The following is a 25,330-nucleotide window of genomic DNA, read 5'->3' as shown; positions in this document are numbered from 1 at the left end:
CACCGTTCATGGGTTTGAGCCCGTGTCCTGCTTTGCTGACAGCCCAGAGCCTGGAGCCTGCTTCGGATTCTGGGTCTCCCTCTTGCTCTCTGCCCCTCTCCTGCTTGTGCTCCGTTTCTGTCACTCAAAAATAAATAAAGATGTTAAAAAAAAAAATTAAAACAAAAAAACCTGTACTCCGTTAAATCTAATTTTTTGGGAATCTAAGGCCATTGTTACAGCTAGGGTAGTCAGGGGGCTTAAACTTCAGTGAAATTCTTAAATCCCACCAAGACCAAATCTTTATTTATTTATTTATTTTTTGGCAATTTCAAGATTTGTTTTCTTCAGATACTTTTCCGTTTAGAACTTTATGGTCTATTAGAAAAGTACTTCTAGTTATTTTTAAGATGGTTACACTAATAAAATGTTTTGATCCAAAAGCTGTCACATTTGGAAAACTTTGAAGTGCAACTTACTGTGCCTGTCTGGGAGTGGTATTTATAGGTGTTCTTGGAAGTAAAAGTCAGATTGCACTTTTATTTGTAGATACATTTTAGATGCATTTATTTAGTGTTCTTAGGGTCTTTTTGAGAGGTCTATAAGGGCTTCCTCTGTGGGGGCAGGAGGGATTACTATTTTGTTAACTTATGTCCCATAAATAGTTTTCACATATCCTCCTATGTTAAAAGGCTTCACTCTAGGCTTTTATGATAATACCTTATTCAGTGTTCTCTTTCAAATCTTTTAGTGTCCCCAGTAGAATGTAAGTGACATGAGGGCAGGATTTGACCTGGCATGGTCACCCCTATATCCTTAGCACCTAGAATAGTGCCAGACGTATACCAGATCTCAAGAAATGTTTGTCAAACAAGTGAATTTAAGATGTCTGAGGGTTAACATTTTCATTTTCTGCATATTCCATAGACTTGTTTACTGTGTTTCCTGAGACTTGTGCTTGGTCAGCCATATCCATGTTCGGGCCCATTGAAGTGATGATTACTAATCTGCTCTGGCTTGATCTTATCCATCTGTTTAGTCCAGTATCTTCTGCAGCTCTACTGTGTGGACTGTTCACCATTGCTTAGAAAGTTTTTTTCTAATGACCAGTTCTTACTTTTCTAAAAATTATTTAGACTTTAATGTTCGCTTCTTTTCTCTGTTTCTTTTGTTTGCATAGCAGCTTATTTTTGCCACTTTTTCCACTCTGCTCAACAGTATCAGATTCCTGGTCATGTTGTGCTTTGTCCCTTACCAGTTTCTACTTTTAGTTACTCATCCTTTCAGTCCAAAATATTTTTGCTAAAGCAATTTTCATTACTTGTTATTTCAGCTATGTTGGCTGCTGGTGCTATTATAAGTCCTGGATATCAAAACTGTTCTTCACTAGTTGCCCCTGGGACATTGGTCTCAAAATGCTTGTTGTATGAAGTGAAACCAGGCGGTTTTTGTTGTTGTTGTTGTTGACTTGTTTATTTTTTTATTTAAAACTTTTTTTTAAAGGGTTTCTTTTTAAGTAATCTCTGTACATGGCGTCGGGCTCGAACTCAACCCCAAGATGAAGAGCTGCACACTCCTCCGACTGAGCCAGTCAGGTGCCCCATGAAACCAGGTGTTTTCTTCTAAAAAAATATTTTAGAGAAATATTCTCAGATGTTTAGCTGTTATGAAGCCCAAAACATTTTCTAATATAGGAAAAAATTGCATTGTTAAATCCTGGGATCCACTAATAATTGGCTGTCACCTCTGTTGCTTCCTCTGTTCTTTAACACTTGCGTTGTTTTTTTCAAAAGTAAGCCATTTTGATTTGCCATCTTAATTCTGCTGCTGTGTCTTCAGCTAGACTGCTAGTGTTATAATTAAAGGTCTAGACTCTGGAACTAGACTGCCTGGGTTCAAATCCAGGGTTATTAATTAATCCTGGGTTATTATCTATGTGCAACCTAATGTCTTTGTGACTCAGGTTTACCTTCTGTAGAATAGGTCCAGTAATAATCCCTACCTCACAGAGTTGTTACCAGAATCAAATCAGTTAATCTGTGTGAAGTACTTAAGACAATTCCGTGGCACATACTGAGTGTTCTATAGGTGTTTGTTCTTGTCATTATTACAAGGTCTCTTAGGCTCCATGTTTGAGAAGCTGAGTTTTCCCCCAAATCAATATTTTAATAGCCATCCCTCCCCCAGATTAATATCATGAAACTATACAAATTATTATTATTACCATTTTTAAGTGTTTATTTTGAGAGAAAGAGAGAGAGCGAGAGGAAGTGCACCGGTGTGCACGACGAGCAGGGAAGGGGCAGAGAGAAGAATCCCAAGCAGGCTCTTGTGCTCACAGCCGATTCTGGGCTCTATCTCATGAACTGTGAGATCATGACCTGAGCCGAAATCAAGAGTTGGTTGCTCAACGGACTGAGCCACACAGGTGCCCCCAAACCATAAAAATTATTAAATGGAGATTGTTGACTGTTTTAAGTTTTTGTCCACTGTCTTAATCAGTGTGATGTAAACAAGGGTGTAAAGTTAAATACAGTGTGTGGACTATGGACCAGCAGCGTAAGATCAACCTGGAGCTCCATCCCAGTCCTACTGAATCAGAATCTGCATTTTAGCAAGATACCCACGTGATTTTTATGCACATTAAAGTTTGGAGCATCCTCTTTAGGACTGCTCGAGTGATATCTTAAGGGATTTCAGAAACAATGTAGCGTGCTTTATTTCTGTTTTCCCCCTACTTAAGTATAAATTGGTTGCTTTTATAATTTTTTCGAAATCTTTTTAAGTTTATTTATTTATTTGGAGAGAGAATGAGTGGGGGAGGGGCAGTGAGAGAGGGAGGGAGAAAATCCCAAGCAGGCTCTGCACTGCCAGCACAGAACCCGATGTGGGGCTTGAGCTCACGAAACCCTTGAGAGCATGACCTGAGCTGAAACCAAGAGTCAGATGCTTAACTGACTGAGCCACCCAGAGGCCCCTGGTTTCTTTTATTTATTTTTAAAGTTTATGTATTTATTTTGAGAGAGAGAAAGTGAGAACGAGTGCCAGCAAGGGCGGGGCAGAGAGAGAGGGAGAGAAAATCCCAAGCAGAGCCTGGAGCCCGACTAGGGGCTCAATCCCACAACCGTGACCTGAACTGAGATCAAGAGTTGGATGCCTAAGCGACTGAACCACCCAGGGGCTCCTGAACAGGTTTCTCTTAGGCAGTGTACCAGAATGTATTGCAAGGATCATAATCTTGAGAGTGAGTGAAACCTGTTTGGCTTTTAAAGAAATTATAGTTTCTTGCCTGTTGTGTAGAATCACCTTGTTTCTGTGCTCACTATCAACAGTTTAAAGTTTTTAAGTGCCATTGTCCACTTGGAAATAACTAAATCTTAAATTCTAGTTTGGTTTATCAGTTACACTTTTGAACTCAAGAAATGAGGTTTTATTGAAAACATTGTAATGAAGAGCATATGATCAGGATAATTCATATAATTGTTGGTTATGAAAACAGGTGAAATACAAAGTTGGCATTTAGCTGGTCAAATGTAAGAAATATTTTCTTTACTAAAATAAACTGTATCTTTAATCTCAAGGGAAAACATTAATAACTAAAACGTGGTCTTATTTAGTTGCCATTCTGGAAAAAATTAGTGCTTTTTTTAAAGGACTAGATGGAATTTTTCTCTAATAACTTTTCTTAAACTATATGCTGTAGGAGAAATTCACCAGCAGTATCCTTGTGTAGTGTATGCTTTACTGTAGTGTTTCCTAATTCTTTTCGAATCAAGGCAGACAGAAGTATTTGTGTGCCACACTGAATTGAATGGATGAGGCTGCTCTCGACTGGCTAGATCTGTTGCAGACCCTAGGGAGCTGGGGGAGCAGTGTCAGGCATACCTGTGTCCATTCTGTTTCACGTGGCAGTGTGAAACCATCTAGTGTTGGATTTTAAGCCACAGCCAACCTTTTCAGCTAAATACATTATCACTGTTGGCTGTTCCTTGTGGAAACTGAAGAGCTTGAGAACAGACCAAATGAAGAGCAGACGAAACCAGGGGGAGAGATGGAGGTAGAATGCAAGAATGCTGTGTTAATTTGCGTTAAGGAGTAGAAGATAGGCTGTAGAAGAAAGCATGAGCAAGATCTCGGCTACAATCCATTTGTTTTGTTGATAGGCAGTTTAAGGATATTTGCAATTTTGGGGGCGCCGGGGTGGCTCAGTCCGTTGGGCATCTGACTTCGGCTCAGGTCTTGGTCTTACGGTTCATGGGTTCGAGCCCCGCGTTGGGCTCTTTGCTGACGGCTCAGAGCCTGGAGCCCGCGTCGGATTCTGTGTCTCCCTCTCTCTCTGCCCCACCCCTGCTTGCTCTCGTCTCTCAAAACTGAATAAACGTTAAAAAAATTAAAAAAGTATATTTGTAATTTTGGTTTTCTTTTAAAATTTGTTTAAAAGCAGATGAGGAATGGGAAGTAGTTCAGTAAAGTTTCTTAATAAGCAATTGTTGTTACTCATGATTTCAGGAATTTTCATTATACAGCTTCACTGTAGCAGCTGGTATTTATTTCACTAGCTCTGTTATTTGAAAGCTTGATTTTAGAATTTTCTGAAGTGGAATTAAACCATTTACATATCACTAATTAATTTCCCAGAAAGCCGTATTTTTATTGTGGAGTTTAAGATTAACATGTTTTAAATAAACTGTTAGATTTTAGGATGTAAATTTTCATTTATCAGATAACTAGGAAAAGTGAATTCCTGTGACTATTAGAGTCTGGGGTTTAAATCAATATCTAATACCCTTATTCGTTTCAGAAAGTGTCCAGACAGTATAAATAGTACAAAATAAAAGCTATGGAAATGTTTGAATTATTTTAGGTCATAGTATTTATTTGCTGTGCTCACCACAGGCCCAAAGGGAATGTTAGATCATTCTGAGGGTTTGTGTTGTTTTCTAGTGTGTTTCAGAATACCTGAGAGATGTCTCCAGTGGGGGTGGCGTCAAGTTGGAAACCCTAGTTATTATATCCCCATCTTGGAAATTCATAATGTATATAAGTTTATTAAAGGTTCAGAGAAGTTAGTTGGGAGTCTATTTAATTCATTGTTTCTTGAACATGTTTGATGGAGCCTTTTTATTCCCCTCCTCCTCCCATGGAACATCCTTTAAAGTTTTGAGAAAATGAACTGGGAGATGTGGTGTCCGGTGGCTTATTGTTCTCTATTAGATTCAAGGACTGTTGGTGTGGCCAAACAGTGCTTGCTATGGATAGAAAAATGAGAACACATTTCTTAAGTTCCTGGGGCAGGTGAACGGTGACGACTTCAACAGAGGCCATGGGTGATGTTCTTGCCCCACTCAGGATGTATTAAGCCCCACTCAAGAGGTGCTGCTTAGAAATTGCGGATGGGATTGAACTGAGCATGTTATGTATACAGCACATCTTTGGGGACTCTATGGACAAGTAACTCCATCTCAACTTAATGTTGGGACAAGGTTTTGGAACGGAGACACAGACCAATATTAGGGACCAGGGAAGTGATTCTCCAATGGCTACAAGGGAAACTTCTGAAACAGGGTCACTTCCTCCTAGTTTGAGTATTGTATTGTTTTCCAGTATTCTGAAAAACTTGGAGTAATTTCAAAGCCAGCATTTTAATGTTCTGAAAGTCCCAGAATTCATTAACTGTTTTATTTGTGATCCAAAGAATTTTTTTAATTTTTAAATACTAAAAAAAATTTTTTTTTTAACGTTACTGAGAGACAGAGAGAGACAGAGATGAGCAGGGGAGGGGCAGAGAGAGAGAGGGAGACACAGAATCCGAAGCAGGCTCCAGGCTCTGAGCTGTCAGCACAGAGCCTGATGCGGGGCTCAAACTCACGAACGGTGAGATCATGACCCGAGCTGAAATCAGATGCTTAACCGACTGACCCATCCAGGTGCTCCAGTGATCCAAAGAATTTCTATGAAGTTTTTAAAAAATAATTTTTCACATATATGAGAAGTTAAGATTTTAGGAGCTTGTACAGTAATCTGTACATTCTTTGTATTTTACCATTTGACATTTCTTTTGCTTTCCCATCGTTGTCACATATATTGCAGATCTCTGCCCCCAAGAAACCCTCCCACCTCAGATCCTATCATTCATTCATTCATTCATTCATTTATTTATATAAAGTTTATTTATTTTCAGAGAGAGAGAGAGCATGAGTGGGGGAGGAGTAGAAAGGGTGTGTGTGTATGTGTGTATGTGTGTCTGTGAGAGAGAGAGAGAGAGAGAGAGAGAGAGAGAGAATATCTCAAGCAGGCTCTGCACTGTTGGCACAGAGCCTGATGTGGGGCTCGAACCCACAAAATTGTGAGCTCATGACGTGAGCTGAAATCAAGAGTCTGACGCTCAACCGACTGAGCCACCCACGTGCCCCTATAGAGGTAGCTTTTAAATGTTGATTTTTATTTTTAAGAGAGAGTGCATGCCAGTGGGATGGGGTAGAGAGAGAGAGGGAGAGAGAATCCCAAGCAGGTTCCTAGCTGTCAGCACAGAGCCTGATGCAGGGCTTAGTCTCGGGAGCCATGAGATCATGATCTGAGCTGAAACTAAGAGCTGGACGCGTAACTGACTGAGCCACCCAGGCATCCCCATAGAAGCAACTTTTAAAATAGAACCAGTCAATGGAATTTTATTTTATTTTCTTATTATTTTTTAATGTTTATTTTATTTTTTTTTTAATTTTTTTTTTTCAACGTTTTTATTTATTTATTTGGGACAGGGAGAGACAGAGCATGAACGGGGGAGGGGCAGAGAGAGAGGGAGACACAGAATCGGAAACAGGCTCCAGGCTCTGAGCCATCAGCCCAGAGCCCGACGCGGGGCTCGAACTCACAGACCGCAAGATCGTGACCTGGCTGAAGTCGGACGCTTAACCGACTGCGCCACCCAGGCGCCCCTTAATGTTTATTTTTGAGAGAGAGAGAGAGAGAGAGGGAGGGAGGGAGGGAGGGAGGGGCAGAGAGAGAGGGAGACACAGAATCCGAAGCAGGCTCCAGGCTCTGAGCTGTCAGCACAGAGCCTGACATGGGCTTGAACTCAGGAACCGCGAGATCATGACCTGAGCTGAAGTTGGAGATTTAACCAACTGAGCCACCCAGGTGCTCCTAGAACTAATCACTGGTAAAGATTACTGAAGACCTAAATTCTAGAGATAATTTTTTTGGGATTTGGTGATTCATTCAGTTTTGTGATTCCTTAAGTTCATTATACACTACTTCAGTTAATTCAAATTTAAGTGGATTGTTCCAAAACTAGAGACATATTTTCATTTTTTAAAACTACTGAGTGTAAGATGTGCATTAACTATTTCACTGTGGTATACTTGCAAACACAAAGTGATAATGTATAATTCTTAGAGATGCTGCTTTTTTAGTTTTTTTTTTCTGCCAGTTTATTTAAAAAAATTTTTTTTAACGTTTTATTTATTTTTGAGACAGAGAGAAACAGAGCATGAACGGGGGAGGGTCAGAGACAGGGAGACACAGAATCTGAAACAGGCTCCAGGCTCTGAGCTGTCAGCACAGAGCCTGACGCGGGGCTCGAACTTACGGACCGCAAGATCATGACCCAAGCCGAAGTTGGCCACTTAACCGACTGAGCCACCCAGGCGCCCCATTTTTTTTTTTTTTTTTAATTTTCCTGCCAGTTTAAAAGTTGGTAGAGGGGTGTCTGGGTGTCTCAGTTGGTTAAGCGTCTAGCTCTTGATCTTAGCTCAGGTCTTGATCTCAGGGTTGTGAGTTTCAAGCCCTGCAGTGGGCTCTGTGCTCGTGTGGAGCCAACTTAAAAAAAAAAGTTGGTAGAATTGGGCATTCCCAGAACAGAAGACAGAGTATTGCCTAGAAATAATACTGGGTGGCTTCAAACACCCAGTATTAACTTCTTCAGCTAGTTCAAGTTGTGGACTTGACTTATGCTTTAGGAATATGATTTTCCCCTCTCAGAAGGGTAGCAATTAAATTGATTTTTGTTCTTTATCCAGATAGTAACAGAAGAAGGTTTAGGAGCCTAGAGGATCCATTAAAGGGGATATTCTGAATGCAAAGAACACTTTTTTTTAACTTGCTGCATCTCTCACCCATACTATTTTATTAATTTATGAATTCAGCAACCCTTTTAGTGCCTGCTCTGTGTCAGTAACAGTTCAAGGGGCTGGGGATATAGCAGTGAGTAAAATAGGCCCCAACAAATCTCTGCTCTCATGGTTTACATAATAGTGTGTGAGTTGGAGATTAGTGTTTGGAGAAAAATGAAGCAAGGGAGGAAGATTAGGGGAGGGCAGAGGGGTGGGGTACAGTGGAGTGGTTCAGGGTTGGGTTGAACTCGGGTTGCAATTAAAAAAATTTTTTTTTACATTTATTTATTTTTGAGAGACAGAGACAGAGCACAAGTGGGGGATGGGCAGAGAGAGAAGGAGACACAGCATCTGAAGCAGGCTCCAGGCTCCGAGCTGTCAGCACAGAGCCCGACGCGCAGCTCGAACTCACAAACCATGAGATCATGACCTGAGCTGAAGTCGGTTGCTCAACCGACTGAGCCAAGGGGGTTGAGGTTTAAAATAAGATTGAGGAGTTCTCACTCCAGAATGACATTTGAGCAAAGACCTGTAGGGATGTAACTGAATGAGCCATCCAGGCAAGAGCATTCTAGATAGAGGGGACAACTGTAATCACTTTTAATCGCAACAAGTACTGTTATGCTAAAGTTTATATGAAATCTTTAGTTAAACAAGTGTATTTTGTAATGCATTTGGAGGAGCATTTTAGTAGCTTAGTTTCCCAAAATACTGTGTGTGCGTGTAATTAACCATAGAAACAATTGATGGTCAAGGAAGAAGTTTGAGCTTTGATGGTGTTGCTTTCAGTTTCAAAGTGTGCTTGAAAAGGCAGATTTGTTGCTAACATATCTTGGTTATTTTTCAGAGTGTTTGCACCTCTATCTTTGTTGTCATTTCTCTTGATCTTTTACTGGATAAAACTACAGCGTTCATCTGCAGTGTAACCAGACTGAAACATGTGCAGTCACGCCAGCTATGCTACATCAACGTGGACTTTGGTGCAGATGTTACAGCATCTTATTATTCTTTGTCAAACTATGCCTTGAAGTAGATGGTTGAATGCTTTTGTAGTTCACCCCGTTAACAATAAATTCTCCATCAAAATTGGATTCAGAGTCTTGCTAATCTTGTTCTCTGGGCGCCTGGGTAGTTCATTTGGTTAAGCATCTGACTCTTGATTTCAGCTCAGGTCATGATCTCGTCTTTCGTGAGATCGAGCCTTGTGTCGGGCTCCATATTGACAGCTCAGAGCCTGCTTGGGATTCATTCTGTCTCTCTCGCTCTCGCTCTCTCTCTCTCTCTCTCTCTCTCTCTCTCTGCCTCTGTCTCTCTCCGCCCCTCCTGTGCTTACCTGTTCTCTTTCAAAAATAAATAAACTTAAAATACAGCTTGTGGTTTATAAGACAGATTTATGAGAATTTAAATGAACGTACCTCTCTGCCTCATCAGATGTAACACAGGAAATTGGCATCTCGCTTGGTATTTTTTTATATCATTTTATTTATTTATTATGTATTTATTTTTATTTTTAAGATTATTTATTTTGAGAGAGAGAAGGAGTAGGGGAGGGGCAGAGAGAGAGGGGACAGAGGATCCCAAGCAGGCTCCACGCTGACAGCAGAGAGCCCGATTTGGGGCTTGAATTCATGAACTGTTGAGATCATTACCTGAGCCGAACAAAGTTGGACACTTAACCAACTGAGCCACCCAAGTGCCCCTATTTTATTTATTTTTAAAGTTTATTTATTTTGAGAGAGAGTATGTGCTCACCAGTGGTGGGAGGGTGGGTGCAGAGAGGGGGAAAGACAGTGCTAAGCAGGCTCTGTGCTGTCAGTATGGAGTCCGATAATGGGGCTTGAACTCATGGAACTGTGAGATCATGACCTGAGACGAAAATTAAGAGTTAGACGCTTAACTGACTGAACGACCCAGGCGCCCCTTGGTATTTTTGAAAAGAAAGATTCTCAGTTTGTCATTCATTTACAGTGTATGTTGTTGCCTTGGTAATGTAGTGACTTATTTTTTGCTGAAAATGTATGCTTGTATGTGGGCTTTCTGATACAGGCTGGCACATGATTTCATCCTTGAGGGATTTAGGACCAAATTACTGTGTACTGATTCTGAAAAGGCTATTCTTTTGCATATTTTCTTAGAGCTTTAAGAACATGTAGCCTGACCTTAAGATTTCTTCTAATTTCTCCATTTGTGGTACAAACCAGTCCTCTAATTTCCCAAACTGAAGAACTTCATCATAATTTACCATCTTCTTAAACCCATCCTCCATCCCCAAACCCATCAACTATTTCTTATTTATTTCCATTCTACTACCCTGGTGCAGATCCTTCATTTAAGTCTTGCATTACTAAAGTAGTTTCTTAGCTGAGTTGGTTTACTTTATCTGGTTACCTTTGGCAATTCGCCTTGCAATATAGGTACAAGATTAATAGCACACAACAAGCCTGTTCTTCGTGACTAAGAAATGGTAGCCTCCCGTTTCCCACCCAGGTTAAATTAAAACTCCTGCTTAGCTTTCAGAATTTGTATGACTTGGACTTATCCAGTTTTTTTGTTTGTTTCTTCCACTTTGCAGGTTGACACTACTTCTACTCTTTCTGTTGATGATTCCGTTTAACTAGAAATTTGTTCTCACGTTGTTTTAGCTCACTGTGCCATATTTACTACTTTTTAAAAAATATATGGCACTTGCAGTTTGTAGTGTAATTTTGTAGCAGCCAGACGATTGCCATTGTGTTTCCCCGTTCTGCTTATAACCAGTAAAATATATAATGTGATATATGATGTATGTAAAGCTATTTAGCGTAATGTTTGGCACAGAGTAGGCATTCAGTAAATTACTGAAATGTTTTGAAGGCATTTAAAGGCAGGGTTTCTTTTTTACCCAGTGTAGTGCTATAACAGGCACTTAAATATATTGCTGACTTTTATAATTAACAGTCGTTTCTTAGAAGAACAGAAGGCTATTGTAACATGCTCTGGGTCCCTACTTGAGTCCTTATGCAGGGAAGATTGGATAAGATCTGTTACGTGCTTGGTGCTTGGGTCCTGTTCTTGAACTGACCCCCCACACATGTGCCAACACAGTTACTATTTAACTCTTTTTGCATTTTTTTTTTTTTTTTTTGTTTTACCCACATTAGAGCACAATGTTTTAACAGTTAGTGGTAATATATGTTTTTAATGGTATTGTGTTACTATGTTGGTACTTTTCACAACTATTTTTAATATGTATAGCATTTCATCCTGTGCTGTATTGGTACTTAACATTTTTCTCTTGCATTAGCTATTTTAATGTTCTGGCATTCCATTGTTTCTTGTTAAAGCAGTTTCTTCATTTTGGATAGATTATCTGAAGTGGCACTATATTTATTTTAAAAGTTTATTTTGAGAGAGACAGCCCGAGTGGGGGAGGGGCACAGAGCGAGGGAGAGAGAGAACACCAAGCAGGTTCCATGCTGCCAGCACAGAGCCCAACATGGGGCTCGAACCCACGAAACCTTAAGATCATGACCTGAGCTGAAACCAAGAGTCAAACGCTTAATGATTGAGCCACCCTGGTGTCCCGGAACTGGAATTATTTTTTTTAAATGAGGACACAAATGTTTTAATTGTTGAAGTACATTGGTAAATTGAGTGCTTGGCATTGTAGTACTAAGGGCATGAAGTGGAATTATTGAGACACATGATGTGTGTGGATCTTAAAATACGTGTGTAGGGCATTTAAAAAAACTGCCTATGCTCATGAAATAGATGGAGGATTTGAGTGGGTTTGGTTTATCAGGGCTCACTGCTTAGACCAGGTTTGCTGATGGTGTTTTTCTTTTCCTTTTTTTCGAATGGTGTTTTTCTTAATTACTGAGTATGTCTTGGAGATCTTTTGATTTTAGTAGCTGGTTTCATTTTTAAAACCAAAGAAATAATACATGCACCTGAAAACTTCAGTACAAAAGAGAACAGGAGGAAAAATGAGTCTGCCTGTTCCAGCTACCCTTGTCCCTTTCCCAGAAGCCACCACTGTTACCTAGCATATGTATCATTATAGTCTCTGCACCTGCATGTGCCTTTGCAGATAGTCTTATGTGTCTTTGCACCTGTAGGTATATATGTATCTCCTCTCCATTAAAAAAACTCAGACATGAGTTGGCACCTTATACGTATTGTTCTGTACTTTGTGTTTTAATTTTTTTTTAACGTTGATTTATTTTTGAGACAGAGACAGAGCATGAACGGCAGAGGGTCAGAGAGAGAGGGAGACACAGAATCTGAAACAGGCTCCAGGCTCTGAGCAGTCAGCACAGAGCCCGACGTGGGGCTCGAACTCACGGACCGTGAGATCATGACTTGAGCTGAAGTCGGACGCTTAACCGACTGAGCCACCCAGGCGCCCTGTACTTTGTGTTTTAGAAACTTAATACGTTTTGGAGGTTTTCCATGTTCCCCTGTATTAGTTTGCCAGGGCTGCCATAACAAAGACTAGAATAGGTGATTTAAGTAGTAGAATTTATCTCCTGACAGTTCTGGAGACTAGAAGCCTCAGATCAAGGTGTTGGCAGAGCTAGTTTCTTCTGAAGGCTTCTTTCTTGGTTTATAGGTGGCTGATTTTTACTGTCGTCACTTGGCCTTCCCTCTTTGTGTACTTATCTCCTTATAAAGACACCAGTCATGTTGGATTAGGGTCCACCAATATGATTTCATTTTACCTTCATTCTCTAAAGGCCCTATTCCAAATACAGTCATATTTTGATGTACTGGGGGTTGCGACTTCAACATACAAAGTTTTGGGGGTGGGGGCACAGTTTAGTCCATAACAGGCACTATAGTTCATTCTTTTTAATAGTTGCATAATATTCCTTTGTGTTATCACTTAACAGCCCCCTGTTAGTTCACGTGTAGATAGTTTCCTGTCTTTGCTCCTGTAAGCAAGTCTCTGGTAAATATCCTTTGCTTACCTCTTGGCATATTTGGAGAAATGGAGTTACTGGGCCAAAGAATGTACATGTTAAATTATGATAGGTGCTGGTGTAGATATGGAAGCCTTGTTTCTTATTGTTTTGTTGTTCTGAAAGCAAAATTTTGCCTTGTGTATTATGTCCTAATCTAAAACCAGATTAAAACAAAAATTTTTTAATGTTTGTTTATTTTTGAGAGAGAGAGAGCGCGCACAAGCGCACGTCCACTGGCGTGCATGAGTGGAGGAGGGCCAGAGGGGCAGACACACAATCCCAAGTCGGCTCCAGGCTCCAAGCTGTCAGCAGAGAGCCCAACGTGGGACTTGAACCCACGAACCGCGAGATCATGACCAGGCGCCTCATAAAACCAGATTTTGTTTTGAAGAGAACATGATTGGCTTTCACGTAGCACTTTGATGGAGTTATAAACACAGCCTCCTATACAAGATTGTCTAGATAATCAGATTCTAAATTAATCGATTATCTGGGTTACTTTACAGCGATTAAAAAGAGCTCATATTTGAGTGTTAAGTGCTGAACAGAGGAGTAACTCCGTTAATTCTTACAACCTACGTCAATACTATTTCTGTGTTCTTGATGGAGAGACAAAGTCTAAAAGAGGTTGACTAGCTTGCCCAAAGTTGCACAAGAATGGGGATATCAGTATAGGACTGCTTGACTAGAACGCTTCTGTGCTTGACTTCTGTGCTTATGTTGTCTTCCTTGGGCATATTAGAGACCTGATAAATAATTGTATACTTCAGTTATGTTAATTTATCTGTTCTTAAAATAGAGGTGGATTATTTTTTTTTTTTCTTCTTCAACGTTTATTTTTTTGGGACAGAGAGAGACAGAGCATGAACGGGGGAGGGGCAGAGAGAGAGAGACACAGAATCGAAACAGGCTCCAGGCTCTGAGCCATCAGCCCAGAGCCTGACGCGGGGCTCGAACTCCCGGACCGCGAGATCGTTACCTGGCTGAAGTCGGACGCTCAACCGACTGCGCCACCCAGGCGCCCCAAAATAGAGGTGGATTATAACCCTTTCTGTAATATTCTGAATCCTCTGACTACAAATAGGACATTTAGCTTAAACTGTTCTTTGAGATCAGAGTGTGGGGATTTTAGAAAGGATTAACTTTAGCAAATAAGTCTGTCAGGTAGAAGTGAATATTTTTCTGAATTTATTATAGTGTTTAGATGCTTTCATTTTAACGGTAGTAGTTCTGATCTTTATCTTAGGGCCATTTTGGTTTTTGGAAGTTTTAATTGGGGATGAGAATGCCATATTAGGTGTTTATTCTGTGCCAGGCGATAGGTTAGTTGCTTTTTAGATGTCATTTCTCTTTCTAGCAATTTTGTAAGTTAGATGTTATTGTGTAGATGAGAAACTTAAGGTGTAGAAGTGAAGTAACTTGCTGGGGTCACACACATTGAAGTGGAGCTAAGATTTGAACCCATACTTGTTTGCCTTTAAAAATCCCATGCCTTTTTCATATTATTAACTTTAGTTAGCAAGGCTTTTAAAAAGTTTTTTTTTTTTTAATTTTATTTTTTTCTTGCTCTTCATATATGCTTGATACTGCATTAGGCACCTTGGGAAGGAGGTAGAGAAGTATAAGCCTAGTTTTTCAGAGAGCTTAAGATCTATTAGAATAAGCACGCGTGAATAAAGCCAGCATGATCAAGTACTCAGTTGTGTGATTTATTTGTTCAGTGAGGGCCTGGTGTGTGCTCAGTGTTGAATTGTTTTCTGGCAATGCAGCAAGCAGAGTCCCTGCCTTTAGAGAGATTTCCTTATTTTTTATATCTCCTTTACTGCATTAAAACAAACAAGATAATTATAGCTTATGACCATACTATAAAGGAAATAAACAGGGTAACTTGAGAGAAGTAAGGAGGTTGGAAGCTGGGTATTACTATGGATAGTGTGCTCAGGGGAGGGTTTTCTGAGCAGAGGATTATTTGAGCTGAGATCTGAAGAAGTCAGCAGCTTTAAGAGCAGGAGGGGCAGTACTAGCAAGTATAGAGACCTGCGGGAAGGACAAGGCATCTTGGAGGAATAGAAAGAAGGAGCCTGTGTCATTAGAGCAGAGAACTAAGAACTAAGAAGGGCTTTGCCATGGAGGTTCAGAGAGTGGGGGCAGTTTTTGATAGTTTGAATAGTTAGGGAAGGTGTCTCAGATAAGGTAGGAATCCGGGGGTGGAAAGTTAGGATAGAAATAGGATGAGTTGTAAGGCCAGACATCTAGCTTTTGGTGGAGAGGTGATATGAATAAAGGCTTAGGCTTTGAAATAAGTACCAAACCATATTGGGTACTTAGTTTATTTTTATTTTGTTTTGTGTTTATTTTTATTTTTTAGACAGAGGGAGAGCAAGCCAGGTGGGGGAGAGCAGAGGGAGAGAGAGAGAATCCCAGGCAGGCTCCACATTCAGCGCAGAGCTGGACGCGGGGCTCAATCTCACGATTCTGGGATGATGACCTGAGTCGAAATCAGGAGTCAGACGCTCAACCAGCTGAGCCACCCACGGGCCCTCGCGTCTCCCCCTCCCATATTGGATACTTTAAATAGTAACAGGAATTGGCAATTAGGGCAGAATAAGATGCATAGAAGCTAGTTGAACAATTTTGGTCCTGTTTTTCCCCAGGTTGTCTAGACCTCAGAGCTGTAGCAGATTCAGATTTGAGACTTGGGGATAAGCAAAATGCCCTTATCTTTAGTTATCAATCCTCCCTCCCCCTCTCTCTTTCTTGTTCTTTTCTTTGCTTTTCTTTTTTCTTTCTTGTTTTTATTTTTAAGTAATCTCTATACCCAATGTGAGGCTCGAACTCACAACCTTGAGATCAAGAGTGTCATGTTCTGCATACTAAGCCAGCTAGGTGTCCTTAGTTATCTCTTTTGCATGAAACTGAGGGGAACTTTGAATGTGTTTAATATCTCCTTGTCTTTTCTTCATTAAGAGAAAAGAATTAATATTGCCCTCAATTAAGACATTAGAATGGAAAAATTGCATATGAGGGTGTCAGTAATGTTACAAAAGGAAGGGTGTGTGTGTTTTGGGGGGGGGGTGTATGTGTTACTTATTTGTTTATTGTGTGGATACTTCACTTAGGATTTTGCCCCAAGAGGACATGAACTTTGTTCCAGACACAGGGGGGATATGGCTATGTATAGGACAATGCTGGCACATATTAGGTGCTTAATAAAGGTTTATTGAATGAACGAATAAATTTACAAGTCTTGAACCTTAATTTCTAAGTTAAAAAAATACATTTATTTATTCTTGAGAGGGAGAGAGACAGTGCAAGTGGGGGAAGGACAGAGAGCGAGGGAGACACAGAATCCAAAGCAGGCTCCAGGCTCTGAGCTGTCAGCACAGAGCCCGTTACGGGGCTCCAACTCACAAACTGCGAGATCATGACCTGAGCTGAGGTCGGATGCTTAACCGACTGAGCCACCCAGGCGCCCCTTGAACCTTACTTTCTGAGTGGAGAAGTCACTTCCTATGTGGAAAAGTAGATCAAGACTTATCAACTAAGCGAAATAAGTCAGAGAAAGACAGATACCATATGATTTCACTCATATGTGGAATTTAAAAAACAAAACAGATGAACATATGGGAGGGATGAACAAGAGAGAGGGAAACAAACTGTAAGAGACCCTTAACGATGGAGGACAAACTGAGGGTTGATGGAGGGGCCGTGGGTGGGGGATGGGCTAGATGGGTGATGGAGATTAAAGAGGACACTTGTGATGAGTACTGGGTGTTGTGCATTGTATGTCAATTAACTAGAATTTAAATAAAAATTTGAAGAAGAAATATAAAATCACCATTCAAGTAAATTTGGGGGCACCTGAGTGTGGCTCAGTTAGGTGTCCAGTTTCGGCTCAGGTCATGATCTCACGATTTGTAAGTTTGAGCCCCGCATCTGGCTCTCTCCTGTCAGTGCAGAGCCTGCTTTGGATCCTCTGTCCCTCTCTCTCTCTCTGCCCCTCCCTTGCTCGTTCTCTCTCTCTCTCTCTTTCTCTCTCTCTCTCTCTCAGAAATAAACATTAAAAAAAAAGTTTGTGTTATTGCACCTGACTTTAAGATCCAAAAATTATTTTTTTGCCAAGTTGTGCCTTTCCTCTTGGAGTCAAGTTGAACACAATACTACTGGTGCCTGTTTACACTGTGAAGTGGATGCTGTTCCGGAGAACACACCAGAGACTTTCTCACTGTGGAGCAGATAATGCCCTGTGAACAGAAGATCTCTGGAGAAAGCCCTGTAGTTTTACCTGCTGATGCTGTCTGTCTTGTTGGAGAAGAAATTTTGGATGTCGCCCGCACCCCCCGCCAAATTTACAAGTTTTGAATATTTCGAGGGAAAATCTTATTGTAATTTCTATTCTCTTCTAATTGAGAGAATACTCTTGGGGTGCCTGGATGGCTCACTGGGTTGAGTGGCTGACTCTTGATTTCGGTTCAGGTCATGATGTTGGGGCTGTGGGATCGAGCCCTGAGTCACACTGAGTGTGGAACCTGTTTAAGATTCGCTCTCTCCCAGTGCCTGGGTGGCTCAGTCGGTTAAGTGCCCGACTCTTCGTTTCGGTTCAGGTCATGATCTTACGGTTTATGAGTTCGAGCCCTGCATTGGGCTCCGTGCTGACAGCATGGAGCCTGCTTGGGATTCTCTCTCTCCCTCTCTCTTTCTCTGCCCCTCCCCCGCTCATTCTGTCTCTCTCTCTCTCTCTCTCTCTCTCTCTCTCAAAAATAAATAAATGAACTTAAAAAAAAAAAGATTCTCTCTCTCTCTCTCTCTTTGTCCCTCTCCTTAAGATTCTGTTTCTCTCGGTCCCTCTCCTCTGCTTTGTGTCTCTCCCTCAAAAAAAAAAAAACAAAAAACTAAATAATACTCATACATTATTATATACTCTTCAGTATAGTATAAAGTACAGTATAGTAAAAGTAAGGACTTAACATTCTTATCGGATCAGACATTTTGGAATGAAGTCGTTTTCAGAAATGAAGCTGATACAACACACTTGTAGCACTGTTGAAAATACCTGTTAACCACACAGACTTGCAGTCTTTGACGTTGAGTCCTGCCTGCTAGCACTTTTCCCTGACAGTTGCTTCTTTTTTATCATTTGAGGACCCATAGAACCTTAGTTTGATACCCCCCTTCTCTCTCATGTACTTTGTGATTTCACATGTATTAGTTTTTTTCATTAAGTGGCAGAAAATGGAGGAATTTGAATAATTCGCTTTAATGAGCGTGTTAATAATGTATTTAATTGAAAGCTGGAGATATTAGGAGTTTTGCAGCCATTCTGTGTGAGAGAACTATGTAGAACTCAAGATGCTCTTATGTATTTGTCAAAAACCCAAAGATATTTTTGTTTTATGCAGCATCTGAAAAGTACAAAAGCTGTAGCAGTGCTGTTATCACTTACATTCTGCCTGGGCCTCCTTCTCTGATTTCTTTGACTGTCTTTTGGTAAAATATCTATGAATTTCACCAGTCTCAAAAATCAGCAAGAGAAAAGCAACAACAAGGCTCTTGGACACATACCATGGAGACCTTGTCCTTTAAATTTCTGCTATGATTTAATTCTAGGGGTAAATAAGTAGAATTTTTTGGGGGGGAAAATAAGGTTACCTACAGCTTTTCAAGGATAGAACAAAATATGTTTTGAAAAGTTAAGATTTTTATTAGCCTTAGTACTTTAACGTTTATTTATTTTTGAGACAGAGAGAGACAGAGCATGAACGGGGGAGGGGCAGAGAGAGAGGGAGACACAGAACCGGAAGCAGGCTCCAGGCTCTGAGCCATCAGCCCAGAGCCCGACGCGGGGCTCGAACTCACGGACCGCGAGATCATGACCTGAGCCGAAGTCAGACGCTTAACCGACTGAGCCACCCAGGCGCCCCAAGCCTTAGTACTTTAAAGCAGAAGAAATTAATAATACATAATTTCTCTCATTTTTACATGCTCGCTGTGGGGAGTCATGTTGCTTACCACTTTCTTTATGGTAGGATTCTGGCCTTCACTAATTTCTTCCTGTTAGAATAGACACCTAGAAGACGGAACCATAAATGAACTAAAACAACCAATTTCTAGAGAAGATGTGCTAGCTAGCTGGCTTGGGAGTGAGGAGGAGAAGGTGGAAAAAAATCTTTAAAATTATTTCAGGAGGATTTTCAATAAGGAAAAATTTTGAGTAATAACATATTTAAGACCGCACATTCTTACTTCATCCCTACTCTAGTAATTAGTCTAAGAAACTAAGCTGTTTACATACAAAAACTGAAATTCACAACAAAATGGTTATATCTCACAAAGCTCGGTCAATCAAGTAAACAAAGTCTGGGACTTTATCTTACTTTCCTTACATGCTAATATGTTAGCCCAGTATTGTTTTATGGATGCTGGCAGAAGACAGGAGATTCCTGGGTCAGAGACAAAGCGTTTATATATAGTAAAGGCACAGCCAGCAGCAGATCAATGTCTGTGTTGCTTCCCTGTGCCCCAAGACTTCCATGTGGGGGATGCAAGGGGTTTGTGTCACATCTGAGGAGCATTGAGCCTAGGGAACCCGCTATTTAATAACAAGCAGGAGGTAAGCCTACTCTTTGTCTTAGAGGGAGACATTACTGTAATTCTTCAAGGTCTTTTGCTGCTAACATAACCCTACAGCATGGCCTGGGTGGGGCGGTCAGGACCTTGCATTTTTAGCATACCCAGTAAGATGTATAGGAGCATGAGAGACCCATGGGGGACTGTCTTTTCTAATACAAGGTTGTCTGCGTTTTAGTAGTTGAAAGATATTTTACAGAATTCTAATTCAAATTGGAATGGATACACTTATTGAGAACTGAGGCAAACTTCTGATCATATTAAGCTTCTTTGGGATTTTTATGAGGGCAAATAATTTTGAGCAGTAGCTGTATTACTTTGACTTTTTGAATGCCAAAGTTTTGTGAGATTATTTGCTGTTTACTGAGGACTCTGAAAACAAATTTTAAAGTTCGAAAAGAACTGTTTTTATGTGGTTTGTTCTTTATTTGCCTGAAGTCCAAAGAATATCAGGAAAAGAATATCAAGATACGTGGGTGTTAACAATCTGGCGTTGGGGTAAGTCCTTTGCTTTTAGGCCAGAATATCTGCAAAATGATGGGGTTAAGTTAGTTCATGAAAGGGTATTTCAATCCTAAATAAAATTATTTATTTTGCTTTTATGTAATATTGGGTGAACTCATATAATTGAGCTCTCTTAAGTTTCATTTAGAGCTTAACATTTATTTCAAGGTTTATTTTATTTTTTTATTAAAAAAAATTTTTTTATGTTTATTCATTTTTGAAAGACAGAGAGAGATAGAGCACAAGCAGGGGTGGGGCAGAGAGAGAGGGGGACACAGAATCGGAAGCAGGCCCCAGGCTCTGAGCTGTCAGCACAGAGCCTGATGCGGGGCTCGAACTCACGAACCGTGAGATCATGACCTGAGCCGACGTCGGAAGCTCAACCGACTGAGCCACCCAGGCGCCCCTATTTCAAGGTTTAAAAACAGTGTATTTGTTTTGGGTGAGAAAGGTAATTATGATGGAGGTGTAATAGGATTTTGAGTAGGACTTTCTAAACAATACTGTATTTTTAATTCAACATATACGGTCAGTTATATCCTTTTTGGTCTGACTCAAAACCAAAGTGATACGTTAGAACACCTTTATACATGTGAATGCATGGGATAGGATACATCTGTGTAGTTTTGAGTCCCTTGGATTACTTAATCACGTGGGCAGATGTTTTAAAAATTATGCTTTGCATATGCTACTATAACTGATGTGGCCCTCAATTACATTAGCATAAACTCTTGTGTGATTGGAAGGAGTCATTATGAAAGATAAGACACTCCTGTCATCTAGGAAATTCCAGGGGTTTTAGGAGCTGTATACCAGGAACCCAGGAGAAAGACCAAATACTTATTTTTACCACAGTGAAATTACCGAAAATTTTACTTGACTTATTTTATTTTTGTTTTTTTTACTTGCTTTTCATTCACTTTGTTTACTGTTAATATTTGACATAGTTTTCTAATCTGATTGAGAATACTCATTTTTGCAAAACTTACTCTTCAAATCTTTTCATGCAACTATTTTGTGCTTTGTGCCTAGAATGAACCACAGGGCATGGGGCTTCTCTAGCTAGGAGCCTTCCCCCATACAGATCTTTTCCCTGGGATTGGATTGTCTGATGGAATTCAGTTGGGCAACCAGCCAATGATGATACTACAGAGAGGGTTCTATAACTTCTTTAAATTTAGAGCTCAAGGACTCCAGAAAACTTAAAGGGGTTATAGTCCTGAGATTCCCAAGAGGGAATTGGACCTCCAAAGCATCTGGGTTTTAGTGTCACTGTCAGAGCAGTGGGTACTGGGAAGGAATGTAGAAGATATACCTTATTTCACAATTTATTTTTCTTAGGATTGGCAGAATACCTTAAAAAATATTTTTTGGGGTGCCTGGGTGGCTCAGTCGGTTTAGCGTCCGACGTCAGCTCAGGTCATGATCTCATACTCCTTGAGTTCGAGCCCCGCGTCGGGCTCTGTGCTGACAGCTCAGAGCCTGGAGCCTGCTTCCGATTCTGTATCTCCCTCGCTCTCTGCCCCTCCCCTGCTCATGCTCTGTCTGTCTCTGTCTCAAAAATAAATAAAAACATTAAAAAATTTTTTGTTTTAATATTTTCAATTTTGAGAGACAGAGCATGAGCAGGGGAGGGGCAAAGTGAGAGAGGGAGACACAGAATCCGAAGCAGGCTCCAGGCTCTGAGCTGTCAGCACAGAGCTGGACATGCGGGGGCTTGAACCCATGAACCGTGAGATCGTGACCTGAGCTGACGTTGGATGCTTAACTGACTGAGCCACCCAGTTACCCCTGGCAGAATCACTTTTTATGCCTAGCCCCAGTTTTAAGTGCTGATATGATTGAACTTCAGTATTAAAGAGGTAGAGTGTTTAAGATGTAGAATAACTTTTCTGGCCACTCTGGATAGCAAAACAGTAATTGGTACCGCATAGCCTCTTTGCTGTTATAGTGAGTTGATACTTTTAAAAAGGAAGCTAACATAGGATATACAGACGTTGTCTGACCTAGTTATTTCTACGTTGTTGAAGCTGGCGTTGTATGTACTGCAAAGCCCAAGTCTTTTCCCTGGTTGCTTGCTCCTTCCCCATCTCTGGGTCATCTGCTGACATTCTATTTTATAATTATTATTATATTAAACTTTTTTTAAATGTTTATTCATTTTCGAGAGAGAGAGGGGGAGGGAAGAGAGGGAAAACGTGAGCGGGGTTGGGGCAGAGAGAGGGAGACATAGAATCCGAAGCAGGCTTCAGCCTCCTAGCTGTCAGGACAGAGCCCGACGTGCGGGGCTTGAACCCACAAACCGTGAGATCATGATCTGAGCCGAAGTTGGACACTTAACCGACTGAGTCACCTAGGCGCCACCCTGACATTTTCATAAATGAAATTATTAGTAATACATGTCAAATGCTTTGTAGTATAGTCTTAATTAAATTGCAACTTTACTCATTAAAGTGACCACTTTTGCAGTACAGCTCTAAATTTGACTGCATTTGTAGTAAGAACAATGAGTACTGTAATTACTTTGGAAATAAAAATAAATTATATGCTCCTAAGCAGGTTGGAATTGTTGCTCTTTTAAAATTTATATTGATTTAAAGGTGCCTTTAATCATTCAAGAGTAATAGTTAACATTTAGTAAACATTTACTGTGTGCCAGGCACTGTTCTAAATTCTTTACATGTATTATCTTATTCAGTCAATGTACCCTGTGAAGAAGGTCTTATTACTGTTTTCATTTTTAGGTAAGGGAAAATAGCCACAGAGAAGTTAAATAACCTGCCTATGGTCACATAGCTGGAGTGGTAGAGCCAGGGTGACTCTTGATCCAGTGCTTTCAACAGGGGACCCATAACCAGTTTCCAACAGATTGCTGAGCTTAGGTCAGAAAGCCTGAGAAATGGAAGATTTATGGGTATATAGAAAGGGGAAGAGCAAAATCTTACTGATTCTCTCTTCTCCCCAGTAAAATTCAGTAGTTGTCTGTAGGGTAAAGAAATAGGAAGTGAACTGAATTCCTGTTTCTTGGTTCCTCCTCTCCCTTCCTCTTCCCAGTGTTGGCAACTGTCAGAGGTATATTCTTGCCACTGCATTTGCAGTGATCGTGTTTGTTTTTAAAACACTGTCATTTCTCAGGAGAGGGACTTGGAGCAGGGACTTGGCAGTCATACTGTTTGGGTTTAAATTCCAGTTCTGCCATTTACTGGCTGAAAAATCTTGGCCTACTTCACTTTACTGAGACTCACTTTTCTTACCTGCAAAATGGGGATAATACAGTACATACCTCATAGGGTTGTTGGGAGGATGAAATGTACAAAAATGTGTAATGTGTTTAGAACAGTGTATAGCACATAGTAAGTGCTATATATATAAGTGTTTGCTCCTGTCATTATTATTTGAGAAGACTTTTTAGATGGAAGCAGTAATTGAAGCACCTCTGAGCTGTCTTGGTTCATGATCTTTCAATATCTAATGTGAGTTTTTTTATTACTAAATATGTAAAATGCCTGTTTGATACAGTTAATTCATGTTGGTAATTTTTATTCTATTTAAACATTTTTTTAAAACGTTTATTTATTTATTTATTTATTTTTTTAATGTTTGTGTTTTGAGAGAGAGACAGAGACAGAGCATGAGCAGGGGAGGGGCAGAGATTGAGAGAGACACAGAATCCGAAACAGGCTCCAGGCTCTGAGCTATCAGCACAGAGCCCGATGCGGGGCTCGAACTCCCAAACCACGAGATCATGACCAGAGCCGAAGTCGAATACTTAACCGACTGAGCCACCCAGGTGCCCCTAAAACGTTTATTTTTGAGACCCAGAGAGAGCGAGGGATGGGAGGAAAGAGAGGGAGACACATAATCTGAAGCAGGCTCCAGGCTCTGACCGGTCAGCACAGATCCCGATGCGGGGCTCGAACTCACAAACCATGAGATCATGATCTGACCTAAGCTGATGTCAGATGCTTAAGCGACTGAGCCACCCAGGCATCCCTGTCCTACTTTAAGAAATTCACTTCGGGGCGCCTGGGTGGCGCAGTCGGTTAAGCGTCCGGCTTCAGCCAGGTCACGATCTTGCGGTCCGGGAGTTCGAGCCCCGCGTCAGGCTCTGGGCTGATGGCTCAGAGCCTGGAGCCTGTTTCCGATTCTGTGTCTCCCTCTCTCTCTGCCCCTCCCCCGTTCATGCTCTGTCTCTCTCTGTCCCAAAAAAAATAAAATAAAAAAAAAAAAAAAAAAAAAGAAATTCACTTCTAGGTGACCTAAAATGCCAGTGATGTTTATCTTAGCTTAGATTCTTGTGTTACTGGTATTCCTCATCTTGCTATCATATAAGATAGTAGTTCTCAAACTTCATTGTACATTGGAATTACATAGGGAGTATTGAGTTCTGAGTTATTAGATGTGGTGTGAGGGTCCGAGAATCTGAATTGTTAATCCATTCCAGGTAATTCTGGTGGTCTGCTAATTTTGGAATTGCTAGGTTAGAGACTAAATTCAAACATGTACACAGTGATGGTTTGTAAACTAAAAAAAAAAAAAAAAAAAAAATTTTTATTCGGCAATTCACAATAGTGATCAGGTCTGTTCTTATACCTAACTAATTTTGTTAATACCTGTTAAAGAACTTGATTTTTAGGAACCACTCTGTAAAATATAGAAATAAGATACAGGAAATACAGAAAAGTAATACAGAAGTCTTCAGGTGAATAAGAAACATTTGGGTGGATTTCTCATTTAATTTTTGTGTGTGTGTCATTAGCTAAGTAGCAAGTATATTCAGTTCATTTTAACCTGTTTTTTGGTGTACCTGCTGTGTGCAAAGTGTGAAGAGTTTTCATTAGGTAATTGCTAAAGAGAGAAGAAAGTACAGTGTAAGTTTTGACCCACTGGATGAAAATAGGTGTGAAGTAGGATTGATTTAACCAGCACACTTGGTAGATGAACTCATGTATATTGAGTATGTGCTGTGAGGTCCTTTTATGTTCTTTAATCTGCATAACAACTGTGCAAGGTGTTGACATAATGAGTTCTGTTTTACAAATGAGAACATTGAGTCAAAAGAGATTAAGAACCTTGCCCAGGTCACTAGTAAGTGCAGAGCAGAGATTAAAACCCAGGGTTTTCGTGACTTTAAAGTTAAGAATATTATTATTATTTATGTGTTTA

At 40.4% G+C, this 25,330-nt stretch overlaps 1 protein-coding gene across 1 annotated transcript in view; it reads left to right on the top strand.

Moving 5' to 3' along the window:
* Window positions 1-25,330, top strand: part of CDC42 (cell division cycle 42) — a 53,184-nt gene that overhangs the window by 2,401 nt on the left and 25,453 nt on the right. The gene's annotated exons all lie outside the window — the stretch shown is intronic.

Source organism: Lynx rufus, unplaced genomic scaffold (genome assembly GCF_022079265.1).
Source record: "Lynx rufus isolate CCGP_SWC_20201006 ecotype Redwood Valley unplaced genomic scaffold, mLynRuf1.p SCAF_2, whole genome shotgun sequence".
NCBI lineage: Eukaryota > Metazoa > Chordata > Mammalia > Carnivora > Felidae > Lynx > Lynx rufus.
Note: the sequence above shows the minus strand (reverse complement) of the source record. Positions and strands in the feature narration are given on the sequence as shown.